Below are 13,631 nucleotides of genomic sequence, written 5' to 3' on the forward strand. Positions count from 1 at the left end.
ACTACTTTGGCTATTGATGTGAGAGAATTCTCTGAGTGGTGTTAAGATCAGTGGAGGGGATGCCATAGCGGACTACAGACCAGCCATCAGATATTACACACTAAAGCATTGTCACTAACATTCGTAATTGACGCGTTTGGAGTACCTCCATATTCAAAATGTGGTACTCCAAACGCATCAACTACGAATGTTAGTGATAATGCTAGGTAGGGCAGAAAATAACGCTCAAATTAAAATTCTTTAAATTAATTCATTCGTTTATTATTTCTGTTTATGATAATCAAATGGCTGCACATTATATTATTACATTTTTATAGTTTTATGCATGAGTTATAATGTGTGATTTCAGCAATACATTATCCTATTTTTAATATTACAGATAATGTATTAAAGATAGTGAGTCCGGATGGCCAAGCGGACGTTTAGTAAACAGTGACAGTATGGTCAACCAGCCCTCTTAGTATACCAGCCAACCTATACTGAGACATTGATCTTTGTACACTCATGCTATTTCCTATTCGTATCCGTAGACCAAAGTCCAAATGTAATTTCACTTTTTTTTACCATCTAAAGAAGTTTTATGCGAGTTAAAAAAAAATTTCGTTTTAAGAATTTAATAATATATAAACTACCAAGCAACCATAATTTATTTAATTAATTTATAAACAGTTTACATATCTTTTGATAATAAAATTTTGTAGATAATTTGTAAAAACCTTGAACGCTTATCGACCGACAGCATTAATTTTGTATATGCTAGACACATTTATCAGTTTGTTGCATGATAATAAGTTAATGAATGGATTAAAATTGTAATAAAGCAGTAGAATTTTAAAATTTTATTGAAACAATATTTCTTTCTTAAGCACCTGTAATAATTTGTAAAATGAAATTGTATAAAGAAGAATAATAAAAAATAAAAAGAAGGGTTTTTTTAGAGAAGTTATTTCAAATTATTATTTTTTCTAGTCTTCCTTTTAAATAATTTGCAAGCATGATTTTACAATTTTTTTCTATCGGAAACGGCAGAATTCTTATTAAAAATTTAAAAAAATTTTAAATTGTAAAAAAAAAATAAAATTTCAATCGGCTTTAAAATAAATAGATTCTACTCTTAATTTAATTAAATCGCTAATTTCAATTATTCGTTGTTAGTTTTGATTTCCAAAAAAATAATAAACTGGTTTAAATTCATATAATGGGATAATTTGTTTAAATTTTTTATTAAAGAGAAAGTAATGAAATGTAAGAGATATAAAGTAGATGGGCCACTGAATATAAAAAATAGGACGAGAAAAGACTATGGAGGTACAAGAATTTTGTTATTTGGGAAGTAGAATTACTAAAGATGAACGAAGCAGAAGCGATATAAAACGCGAATAGCACAGGAGAAACGAGCTTTCAGTCAGAAATATAATTTGCTTACATCAAATGCTTTTCAAAATACATTAGTAAAGTATTTTGAAATTATACTATATCTTTGGAGCGTAGCTTTATATGGAAGTGAAACTTGGACGATCGGATTACCTGAGAAGAAAAAAATGAGAAGCTTTTAAAAAAATTTGGTGCTATAGGAGAATGTTAAAAAATCAGATGGGTTGATAAAAAGACAAATAAAGAGCTGTTGTAGCAAACTGATGAAGAAAGAAGCAATTGGAAAAATATAGCTAAAAGAAGAAACAAACGTACAGGCTACATCTTAAGTCATCCTGGAATAGACGCTTTGTTACTGTAGGGACAGGTAGATGGGAAAAGTTGTGCAGACATGCAACGTTTGGAATATGTAAAACAAAGTTTTAGGGATGTAGGATGCAGGGGGTATATCGAAATGAAAGGACTGGGACTAGATAGGGAATTCTGGAAAGATGCATCAAACCAGTCAAATGACTCTCTCACTCTCTCTCTCTCTCTCTCTTTTTCTGTTTAGCCTCTGGAATCACCGTAAGGTATTACTTCAGAAGATGAATTGAAGATGTATGATTGTAAATGAAGTGTAGTTTTGTACAGTCTCAGGTAGACCAGGTCCTGAGATGTATAGTTAATTGATACCCAATCACCAAAGAAAACCGGTATCCATGATGTGTACTATTCAAATCCGTATAAAAGTATCTAACTTTACTAGGATTTAACCTCAGAACTCTCGACTTCGAAATTAGCTGTATTGCGATGACAAATTCACCAATAGACCAAACCCAGTGGGATCAGTCAAATGACTGAAGACCAAAAAAGAAAAATTAAAGAAAAAATATTTAACAAAAAAATACAGATAATATTTAATTTTTCAATTTTGTATATTTTTATTGTATAGTAAATTAAAGTTTTGTTAATATGATATGCACAGAATACAAAGATATTCTGAAGAGATAGTATTTCACACATTTAACCATATTACAGCATTTAAGCGATTATCCCAGTTTTTGTCAATTTCCTCTGTATACATTTGCACAGCGCAATTTTTCAGTTTGTATGTTTGTTCATGATAAGGCTAAACCAAAACCAGTTGTAATTTAACTAACGGATAAATTGGTCAACTATATTATTATAGAGACCACTTTTTTGAGAACTTTTTTTTGTTATGCGTCTTAATTAAAAAATTTTGTTTTAACGAAAGTGCTCACAAAAAAAAGATAAGATACCATTTTTAAATAGACTATATTATAAATTATTATTATTATTTTTTTCTTTGTTTTTCGGGCATCGACTGCTAAGGTCATTAGCCCTCGTCACATTCTTAAAAAGAGATTAGTGTCACCATCAGGGTAGTCATATGTAAAGGTGTAAATTTTATTTAAAAACACGAAGTACACAAAATATTTAGACCCTCAAAAAAAACAAACACCACTTATGGGGTGTAAAGGGCTCCAATCTTAAAAAAATTGATAAAATATCACAAAGAACATAAATGTGAAATATTAGTCTTTACAACACCATTATCTCCTTCTACCTGTCTCGCTTATTTATTTATTTAAGCACCCTCGAGGCGACCAGAACCGCCGTTAAGCAGCATATCAGTCGCCTCAGGACGCCGTGGCAGTTGACTCCCCCCTATAAGCAGTCCCGTAGGACGTAACCCATCGGGGTCCTCCCAGCGTCATAAGAGCAATCTAACCACCTGTTCAGAACGGCCAAAAAGCCCCTCGGCAGGGAGGCTACCCTTCTCGGTCCTGACATACTTGACTACAGGCATGCATTGCGCTTACCCACAGCCTCGCGTCCTCAGTCAACCCTTGAGGGTCCCCCATGCCATCATTAGAACACCCCAACTCACTACTCTTGTATGCAGGCGAGCCAGGGTGGCCTAGGCAAGAGGGCTACTTCCCGTCACTATACGTGCCACGCCTCGAGACTCCCTTATAATATAAAACTACCTCTTAGACTTTGCTTAACACAGCTTTAAATTTTTCACTTTTACAGATTTTTAAGAAGTTCACTGGCGTGTAAATAAGAAACTATTTTTTCTTCATTTCCATTATCCAGATCAGCAGCAAAATCCTTTCTTATCCGGAACCTCTTTCTGAGGTCCTCATATATGGTAAACTCTTCTATTAGACTCTTAATTGTAAGTGTTTTATTACAAACACCGCACATTGGTCTCTCTTCGCCGATTAACAAATATAAATTTGTTAATCGCGTGTGACCGATCCTAAGTCTGGTCACAGCTACTTGTTCTCGGCGAGACTACTTCACGTCGCTTTTCCATTTATACGGAAAAGTTTTGACTGAGTGTAATTTTGTATTTAAACTCCTCTAATCAGTATTCCACTTGTTTCTTATTATGTTAGTTAGACAGTTTTTAACATCTGCTAGAATTGCATCCAAAACATCGCAGACTGTTGCCTTTCTGGCAGCTTCGTCTGCGCTTTCATTACCTGAAATACCAGCATGCCCTGGAGTCCATACAAATACACATCGCTGTCCTCGTTGATTTAGAACGTATAAAATGGACAGAATTTTGCAATTAGGACATCCTTAAAGTTCTTGTTCCGAATTGCAACAAGTGCACTTAGGGAATCGGAACATATTAGCACTCTCTCTTCGCAATAGTATTCTGTGTACCGAAGATCTTGCTGTATGGCAGTAAGTTCTGCCGTATAGATACTAGCCATATCTGGCAGTTTCCAGAAATGTGCTTCTCCATTTACATATATGGAGCATCCAACACCATGTGTGGTTTTAGAACCGTCAGTATGAATTCTAATATGTTCTTCGTAACTACTGACGGTTGCTAAAAATTCCTGTTGGATGATCACTGCTGGCTTCTTTTTTATTTCTTCCTGAGAGAGATCCAACCTTGTATTTACCGCTGGTAAGAGCCATGGCGGTATTTCTCTCGTGGAAATTGCTAGTGTATTTGGAATAGCAATTTCGTGTTTTCTTCTTAATTCTTGGTACTTAATTCCGGCTGGTCTGGAATAGGTAGCACGATGTTCATATAATATCTTAACAAAAGGATCTCTCTTCTATAATGTAGTGGCATTATTCCGGCTTCGGACGTTAGACTAGTTGCCGGACTTGTGCGGTAAGCGCCTGTCACATATCTTATTCCGCTATTATTAATTACGTCTAACTTTCTTAAATGCGACTTCCTAGCGGATGAATATACAATACATCCGTAGTCAAGTTTCGATTGAACCAATGCCTTATACAATCTCAATAATGTCTCTTTGTCTGAGCACCAATTTAAATTCGATAAACATTTTATAATGTTTAGGGCTCTTGCATCTATCACTCAAGTCCTGTATATGTAATCCCCATGTAAGGGATTTATCCAATACTAGTCCTAAATATCTTACGCTATCTTTATATTGTATTGGATTATCGTCAATTGTCAACGCAGGACTTTGGTGAGGAATTGTCTTCCTACAGAAGTGTACACAGCACGTTTTTTCTGGTGAGAATTGGAATCCGTTATTCCTTGCAACTTCATTTAGAGCATTGATCGCTCGTTGAAGTTTGTACCTCACCATAGCAGTCTTGTTGCTGGCATACATAATTGCCAGATCATCAACATAGACGCTTTTGCTGATTTCTACTGGAATGGCTAATATCAATTTATTAATAGCAATGGAATAAAATGTTCATCATTTTAAAAAAATTAGGGTTCAAATACAGAGATAGAAGAACAATTGCTAACATGTACAGGAACCAAACAGCAACAATAACAATTGAAGAACATAAGAAAGAAGCCCTAATAAGAAAGGGAGTCCGACAAGGATGTTCCCTATCTCCGTTACTTTTTAATCTTTACGTGGAACTAGCAGTTAATGATGTTAAAGAACAATTTAGATTCGGAGTAACAGTACAAGGTGAAAAGATAAAGATGCTACGATTTGCTGATGATGTAGTAATTCTAGCCGAGAGTAAAAAGGATTTAGAAGAAAAAATGAACGGCATAGATGAAGTCCTACGCAAGAACTATCGCATGAAAATAAACAAGAACAAAACAAAAGTAATGAAATGTAGTAGAAATAACAAAGATGGACCGCTGAATGTGAAAATAGGAGGAGAAAAGATTATGGAGGTAGAAGAATTTTGTTATTTGGGAAGTAAAATTACTAAAGATGGACGAAGCAGGAGCGATATAAAATGCCGAATAGCACAAGCTAAACGAGCCTTCAGTAAGAAATATAATTTGTTTACTGCAAAAATTAATTTAAATGTCAGGAAAAGATTTTTGAAAGTGTATGTTTGGACTGTCGCTTTATATGGAAGTGAAACTTGGACAATCGGAGTATCTGAGAAGAAAAGATTAGAAGCTTTTGAAATGTGGTGCTATAGGAGAATGTTAAAAATCAGATGGGTGGATAAAGTGACAAATGAAGAGGTATTGCGGCAAATAGATGAAGAAAGAAGCATTTGGAAAAATATAGTTAAAAGAAGAGACAGACTTATAGGCTACATACTAAGGCATCCTGGAATAGTCGCTTTAATATTGGAAGGATAGGTAGAAGGGAAAAATTGTGTAGGCAGGCCACGTTTGGAGTATATAAAACAAATTGTTGGGGATGTTGGATGTAGAGGGTATACTGAAATGAAACGACTAGCACTAGATAGGGAATCTTGGAGAGCTGCATCAAACCAGTCAAAAAAAGACAAAAAAAAAAAAATAGCAATGGTAAACAAGGTACCGCTCAACGGCGAACCCTGCGGTATGCCATTTTCCAAGATTCTTTCACATGAATATTCATTGTTGACGCGTACTTAGAAGGTACGGTCATTCATATAGTTGCTGAGCAGTATAGGCAGATTGCCACGAATGCCCCATTCATGTTTCTGGAGCATTATACCATGACGCCAGGTCATATCGAAAGCCTTCTTAAGATCAAAGAAGACTCCGACACAATGTTTCTTTTTAATGAAGCTGTTATATATAACGTCCTCTAAGCTGATCATTTGAACACTGGTAGAATGGTATTGCCAAAAACCTGCTTGATACGGTGATATCAGGTTTTCTTTTTCCAAAACCCAGACGAGTCGATTATTAATCATTTTTTCAAATATTTTTCCCATAGCACACGTTAAAGAAATAGGACGGTAGCTATTGGGATCTGTTAAATTTTTATTTTTCTTTGGTACTGGAAGAACATGGGCTTTTTTCCACTGCTGCGGGTACGTTCCATCCCGCCATATTTGATTATAAAGTTCTAATAATCTGCGTTTTGCAGTGGTATTCAGCTTCCTGATGATATTATAATGGATTTCATCCGGACCAGCAGCTGTGTTACCTGCTTTTTCCAACGCTTTCACGAATTCTTCCATTTTAAATGGTACATTATATGAGTAATTATACTCAGTTCTAAAAAGAACTGAGTATAATTGGTGTGTTTAATGAGTATAACTGGTTATACTCATTATAACCGGCCTATAGATGTAATTCGGCCGAAAAAATAGCATCTCCGAGAACACTTGGTACCCCGTTAGCCAGCTGAATGTATTGTACGTAAGTACAGCTGTTGCCGCCCTGACATGGAACATAGATGTTGTGTTCCGGACGTGGGGATTATCTACCTCAGGGCATTATTATTATTGTTATTATTATTATATTATTTTTATTATTATTATTATTATTATTATTATTATTATTATTATTATTATTATTATTATTATTATTATTATTATTATTATTATTGATTTATTTATAAATATATAAGATTTATATTTATTTTTTTTGGAATTAAGGTTCAAAAGTACTGTAAGTGTTTCGCTTACAATTTTATTAAGTGCAATAATATTAAGCGTAATTTGTTATGAAATATTATTTGATAATTCAATAAATAACATTCTTTATATATTTATCATTTCCATTGAATAGATTAAATAAATATACTATATATTTTCTTAAATATACTATACTTTTTTTTAAAATACAAATAAAAAAAAATGCCATGAATTTTTACCCTGTTTATTTTATTTATAAACTGAAATTAGTTTCAAGGTTAACAGATGAAATATCATTTAAACTTTATTGTACTATATCACGATTTTTATATATTTTTTATTTATGTATAATATTCGAATCATGTTTAAATAGCTTTCTTTTTTATTATTCATATAATATTTATTATAATAACTGTTAATATAAATGTAATGACCCTCAGATATAAATATTTCAAAATTGATTATTTAATTTTTAAGTTAAATTATTCTTCGTAAAAGTCAAAAATTTCCTATTATGTGTAGTTTGAAATTGGTTTTTCCTCGTTGTAAAGAAATAAGTGGAGAAAAAATAAATAAAAATTCGATATAACATCAAAATTCTTTTCTTATATATACATAAAACGGTAAAAGCGTTTAAAACATCGTTATTATAAAGAAATGATTTATTATTCTATATTTTAAAACAATAAATTTTAAGAAGTATTAATACGAGTACCGAAGAAAGAAAAAGGAACTTCTTCAGTATTTGACTGGATAAATCAAAGGAAACAGTGGAAAAACCATGCTTACAGCAACATCACTGAATACAAATTTAAATATTATTTAATATTTTAATTTAATAATTTAAATTATTAAATAAGGCTATAATTAAAGTTGGTATTACAAACAGCCTATTATAAAGACAAGAAATAATTATAAAGTTAAAGGAAAAAAGATATAAAAACATACAGTATATAAAAAAACAACAATACAATATAATTCACAAAAAAGTAGGAATTAAAGAGAATTATTTGAGCATGTATTTACGTACACATGTTGAACAGGATGCAGAAAATACAGTTTTTAAAATTATTAAAAATAAATTATGTTATTATTTTTAAATTATCTACCGAACAATATTGCTCTTCTCTTCTTTCACCGGCGCTAAAGTTCAATGTGAACGAACCTTGGCCTCCCGTACGGTACGCCTCCAAAGATCTCTGTTTTTTATTTCTATCCATCACTGTATGACACCCAGCAATCGCAGATCACTGTACAAACTCCTACTTGCCTAAACTGCCCCGTCCTGGCCATATTTCAACAGTCCTATCAATCCCAGGCTTTTCGTTGGGTTTCGTAACAAGATACTTTTCACGGGGTAGAGCTGTATACCTCACGCTCAACACTCAACCTGAAGGATTAAGGGATTTTCTTATAAGATTCCATTTTCTTAGATAGATCGTTTTCTTTCCAGCATACAGAGATCCATCTACCCTGAATTTTATTCCGGTTATCTCCCTAGCCTCATCCGCCCCCTCCACCGTTGGGAATGTCTTCCTGTTCAACCTTCAGGGCCGTTGAGTATCCAGCAACAGCCACGGGACAATATTTCTCTGTTAAGGAAATCATTTAATTGTACTTTAAAAAAATCAGAGGGAGCACTTCGGTAGTTTAAAAAAAAAAATAAATGAATGAAAAAAAAATCAACTGACAGTTTGAGATAGTTCAGTAATCTAAATTTAAACAAAATATATCATAATTGACGATTGCCTAGAATTAGAAAAACGCTAGGCGTCAAACCTCATAAATATGAAATAATGTTTGTGGAAGCTATTCCTTAATAAAAGTGTAGACGAAACTTGAAAATCATTACGAGAACATTTTGCTGCCATCTCATAACGTCTCAAGATATTGTTTCTTGTTCGCGGTTTGACAGTTTATGGAGAGACTAACAAACTAAAAATTTCTTATAAATACAATTCATTACTCTAAAAACATAGAAACCAAAATAAATAATAAACAACAACAATAATAATAATAACGAATATATGACATGCATAATAGTAATTCAAATACGGGAAAGATTTGTTTCAAGACAGTAAAATTATAAAAATCAGAATACTAAATCAGAATTTACTAAACAGTTATAATGACCGCTAGAACCTATGTAGTATTAACAAGATAAGGAAGTGATTCTTTATAATTACGAGAGATTTTTTTATCAGAATAATAAACAAAATTATGACGGTTTACCACGCCATTAAATTTTAAGCATACTTTATCATCAATCCATGTTGTACTAAACAATGATGAACTGCTTCACATCGAATAATACATTCATCGAAAAAATTCCACCCTTCTGTTAAAATTACTTTGCAATGTTATGTAGCGATGTCATCAAGAAAAAAATTTTTTAAAGTTGTTTGTTCTCTAAAGTGTAATTACTATGCCTCCATTGTTCAAATTTTATGGTCAGATTACACAAATATTAATGGATTGATATTAAAAAAATTAAAAATCTCATATGGATTTCTTTAGGAGAGCAACAGTATCCTAACATTATTATTATTTCAGGAATAAGTATAATAAATCTTTTTTGTTTTGTAAATTTAAAAACCATTATTCTTTATACAAATAAAAAAATGAACTGAACAATTAATTTTTAAATAACTACGCATTAAAAAATCAAAATTTCCTAACTGTTATACAATTTAAATGTGCATACAAAGAGATATGAATTAGATCATCGCATACATAAAGAAAATAAAATAATCATTGTATAATGATTTTACTTAGTAAAAATCCGTAATCAAAAATTCCAAATGGAAGCATATGTTTTTTTTTTCTCAATTAAAAAACAATTTAACATTTTTTTAATTTTTTATTCAGATTTAATAATAAATAGCTACGAGCGCTGATGATTGTGAATGTCCTTCCTTAATAGTTCAACAAACATCATCAAAAAATTATTTAAATACACTTAAAATTCTATAAAAAATTATCAAACACCTTTACGATTATCCTACGATGTTATTTTTGATTACATGTGAGTAATATTTTTTTGATGGCTTTACAGTTTAGTGAATTTTATATAAAAATATTTACTTTTTCCTCTATTTTGTTTTGTTTTTTTTTTTTTTTAGTTTTACATAAAATTTACTACTTTTATGTACGTATTGGAGCTTGGCAGTTGATTAAAACGAACCTATTTATGCTGGTTGAAGGACATTTAAAGGGCCTAATAATGGAATATGTAAAAAATAATATTACTGTGTTATGATTTAGTTAACATGTTGAGATCAAACTAGTTTTTAAAAAATATGTAAAATTAAATTACTTTTCCTTTATAATATATTGATTAACATAAATTTGGTTTGGTAATAATGTATTCATAATTACGTATGATTTCACTCAATCAATTCTGAGAATTTTTAATCAAATTAGGACAGCCAACGATTTTCTTTGAAAAGAATTGTTTACGCAATGATGATCATAGGTAATTCTTTTTCGTTTAATCTGCGAAGTAGGTCTCTGTAGAGTTCGGTCATAAAGTTTTCAGAATCTAAGAACTGGGTATTATACTCGACAAAATATATTATTTTGACTTCCAAGGATATTTTATAAGATTAAATTGTAGGTAATATACCAAAATTTCTGAATAAATACGTTAGTCCCTCGACTACTGTTTTTTTGTAATCATGCATCGTCGGTTAGGAACTGAAATAAGCTTCTAAACTAAGAAAACGTTTCGCCATTGACTTCAGCGATCCAATCTCATACAAAATACCAGAGTGGCTGCCAACTCAATTTCTATGCTACTAATACAGATAAGAATGAATTAAGAAATTAGATAACAAGGAAATTAGGTAGATAATACAGAGTCCGGCATATAAACCTGACGATTTTTGAGGGATAATAATTAAACTGTGTTTCGTACTATTAAAACATTTAATATATCAAATTAAGATCAATTTATGCAATTTGTAGTGAATTACTTACATAGATTTTTTTTAATTTGACTATTATGTTGGCCAAATGTTTACCATTATTCCTCACACACTCACTTAACCTCATTCTAAAATTTGACATTGCTCGCTCAATCATCACTTGTGGAACTGCTTCAATGTCTCGTTGAATGGCCTCCTTGAGTTCTGCAATTGACTGTGGTCGACTACTGAAAACTTTATGTTTGAAATACCCCACCAGAAAAAAATCACAAACAGCCAGATCAGGTGAACGCGCTGGCCAACGTACTGGGATTTTTTTTTTGGAATTTTGTGTTTTTGCATCAGTAGCATCCTGACAGAGGACAAACTGCTGACTGTGTTGTGTCATCACGTTTGAAGGGTCTAAAAGACGACGTCCGGTAAAGTCCATCAGGGATACGAACGAAGGGGAAGGTTTAATGACCGTAGTCGTTACAAAACAGGTATCTTTCCCTTCTGGGGGTCAGGATGTAATTTTTTCGTCTTGCTGAATAAAATTGTTCCAAATCGGCCCACCTTAATTTAAAAAACACATTTTTGCTATAAATACAAATAGACTATATTAGACTGACTAATAGGAGCCGTACATTAAATATTTATTTTTTTATCTTTCTTCTTCAGGATTGTAAATCTAAGTTTTCTAGTATTAATGTAGACGATTTAAGATTTTTTTTTAAAAACCCAACTTACGAATTAAAATAAATTGTTTTTTTTTTTTAAATAATATTTTCTATATATTTTTCAAGCTGTCTGTTATTACAACTGGTATACAGGTAACTGTCGAACTGGAGGTCAGATTGTGCCCAAATGTTTTACTAAAATGTTTTTTTTTTTTTTTTTCACTTATACTTTTAATACTGCGTTATTTCTAAGGTAAAACATCATTTGATGAAGGATGTCAAATCGGAAATTTTCTTTTAAAACCGTATAGCGTATTTGAAATAAAAATCTGTCAGTGACAGAACCGAAGATGGGCAGCCAAGTTTTTTATAATTACTATATTTAAAAAAAATAATAAACTTATATAAAATTTGTACTATGAAAAATAACTGTTAATGATGAGCAAAGTTCTGCAATTGAACAGAATTTTATATGATGTAAAGAAAGTGTGGGAAAATGTACATTATAAAAACGCAATTTATTTTAACCACATAAAAATGACCGAAATATTGTGTCGTTTACATTCTTGTTTTTGTTTATGCATTAATAAATGAACTACCTATTCAAAGCAGGTTGATAACAACAATCGATTTTAAAAATAAACAAAATAACATTATTCTTAAGTTATATATATTCTGTTTACTAGTATTTATTGAAACAATTTTTTCCAGAATAATGTAGGAGTTAATTTTTCCATTTATGCTCGTAGTAATGGTTTAATAACAAAATGTTTATGGTTTATAAGGAGTTTTGGTTTATTTATATTTCTTTTATATTTGCTGATCAGTTTGTAGTTTAAGCCAATATTGTTGCTACTAACTAATATTGATAATAAAAATTATAATTTACAGATTGAATTATGGTAGCATCAAAAGATATATGACCTTATTGTGCCGAATTTTCTTTTAAATGTGTAAAACTTTCTCAATACTCCCAGACGTTATTATATATATATATAGATATAGATGCAGATGATGTAAATTTATCAAAAATAGGTTTACAAATTATAATGAGAAAAAAAGGAATTTTTTATACACTTTTTTACAGTTAATCATTAAGAAAATAATAACAAAATGTAATTTAACATTTAAAGTAAACAAAGAAAAAATCCTTAACCTGTTGTAATTGAAGTTATAATGAAGCTTAATTTTATCGAAATCCAGTAACCTACATTCTGTTACCTCCGCTCTTAACTAGTTTGAGACTTGAATAATGAAATCAAATGGGAACTTATTTTATCCTTAATCAGTTTTTAGGTAGATTTCATAAGAAAGCTATATATTGTAATGGGTACCATGATTCAAATTCCGGAAAATTTCGACATATCCTTCGCGTTTCACGTCCCCCAAACCCCAAAACCACCGTCAGCTCAAACGTTTATACATACATTTATATATGTATATTTCACTTTCTATTAGGTACGATAACTGTTGTAATTTTGCGCCAATCACTTTCAAATTGATTCATAAAATATAACGATTCAAAATCTCAGTCGAGTTTGTTAATGGGCGAAATCGGACCATGCGGGTGGAAATGGGAGAGCTTTTTCGAAACAAAAATCGCTATAACTTTCTTAATAAGTAAAATGCTGGATTTGTTTAAAGTTCCTACTATTCTTTAGATAAGGGCCTAAAACTTATCTAAGTAGAGTTTTTTTTGATATCACCAACCATTGGTCCAGGGAATGGAAAAAATGGGGTTTCGAAGACAAAAAAAAATCATACCTTCCTTAATAAGCACAGTATCGAATCGGTATAAAGTGGTCGTTAGTCCTTCAAACAATACCTAAAACTTTTGTCTATAATAATTTTTGGTATGACCAACCCTTACGGCAAGGAATGACCAAAA

Source organism: Lycorma delicatula, chromosome 1 (genome assembly GCF_047948215.1).
Source record: "Lycorma delicatula isolate Av1 chromosome 1, ASM4794821v1, whole genome shotgun sequence".
Lineage (NCBI taxonomy): Eukaryota > Metazoa > Arthropoda > Insecta > Hemiptera > Fulgoridae > Lycorma > Lycorma delicatula.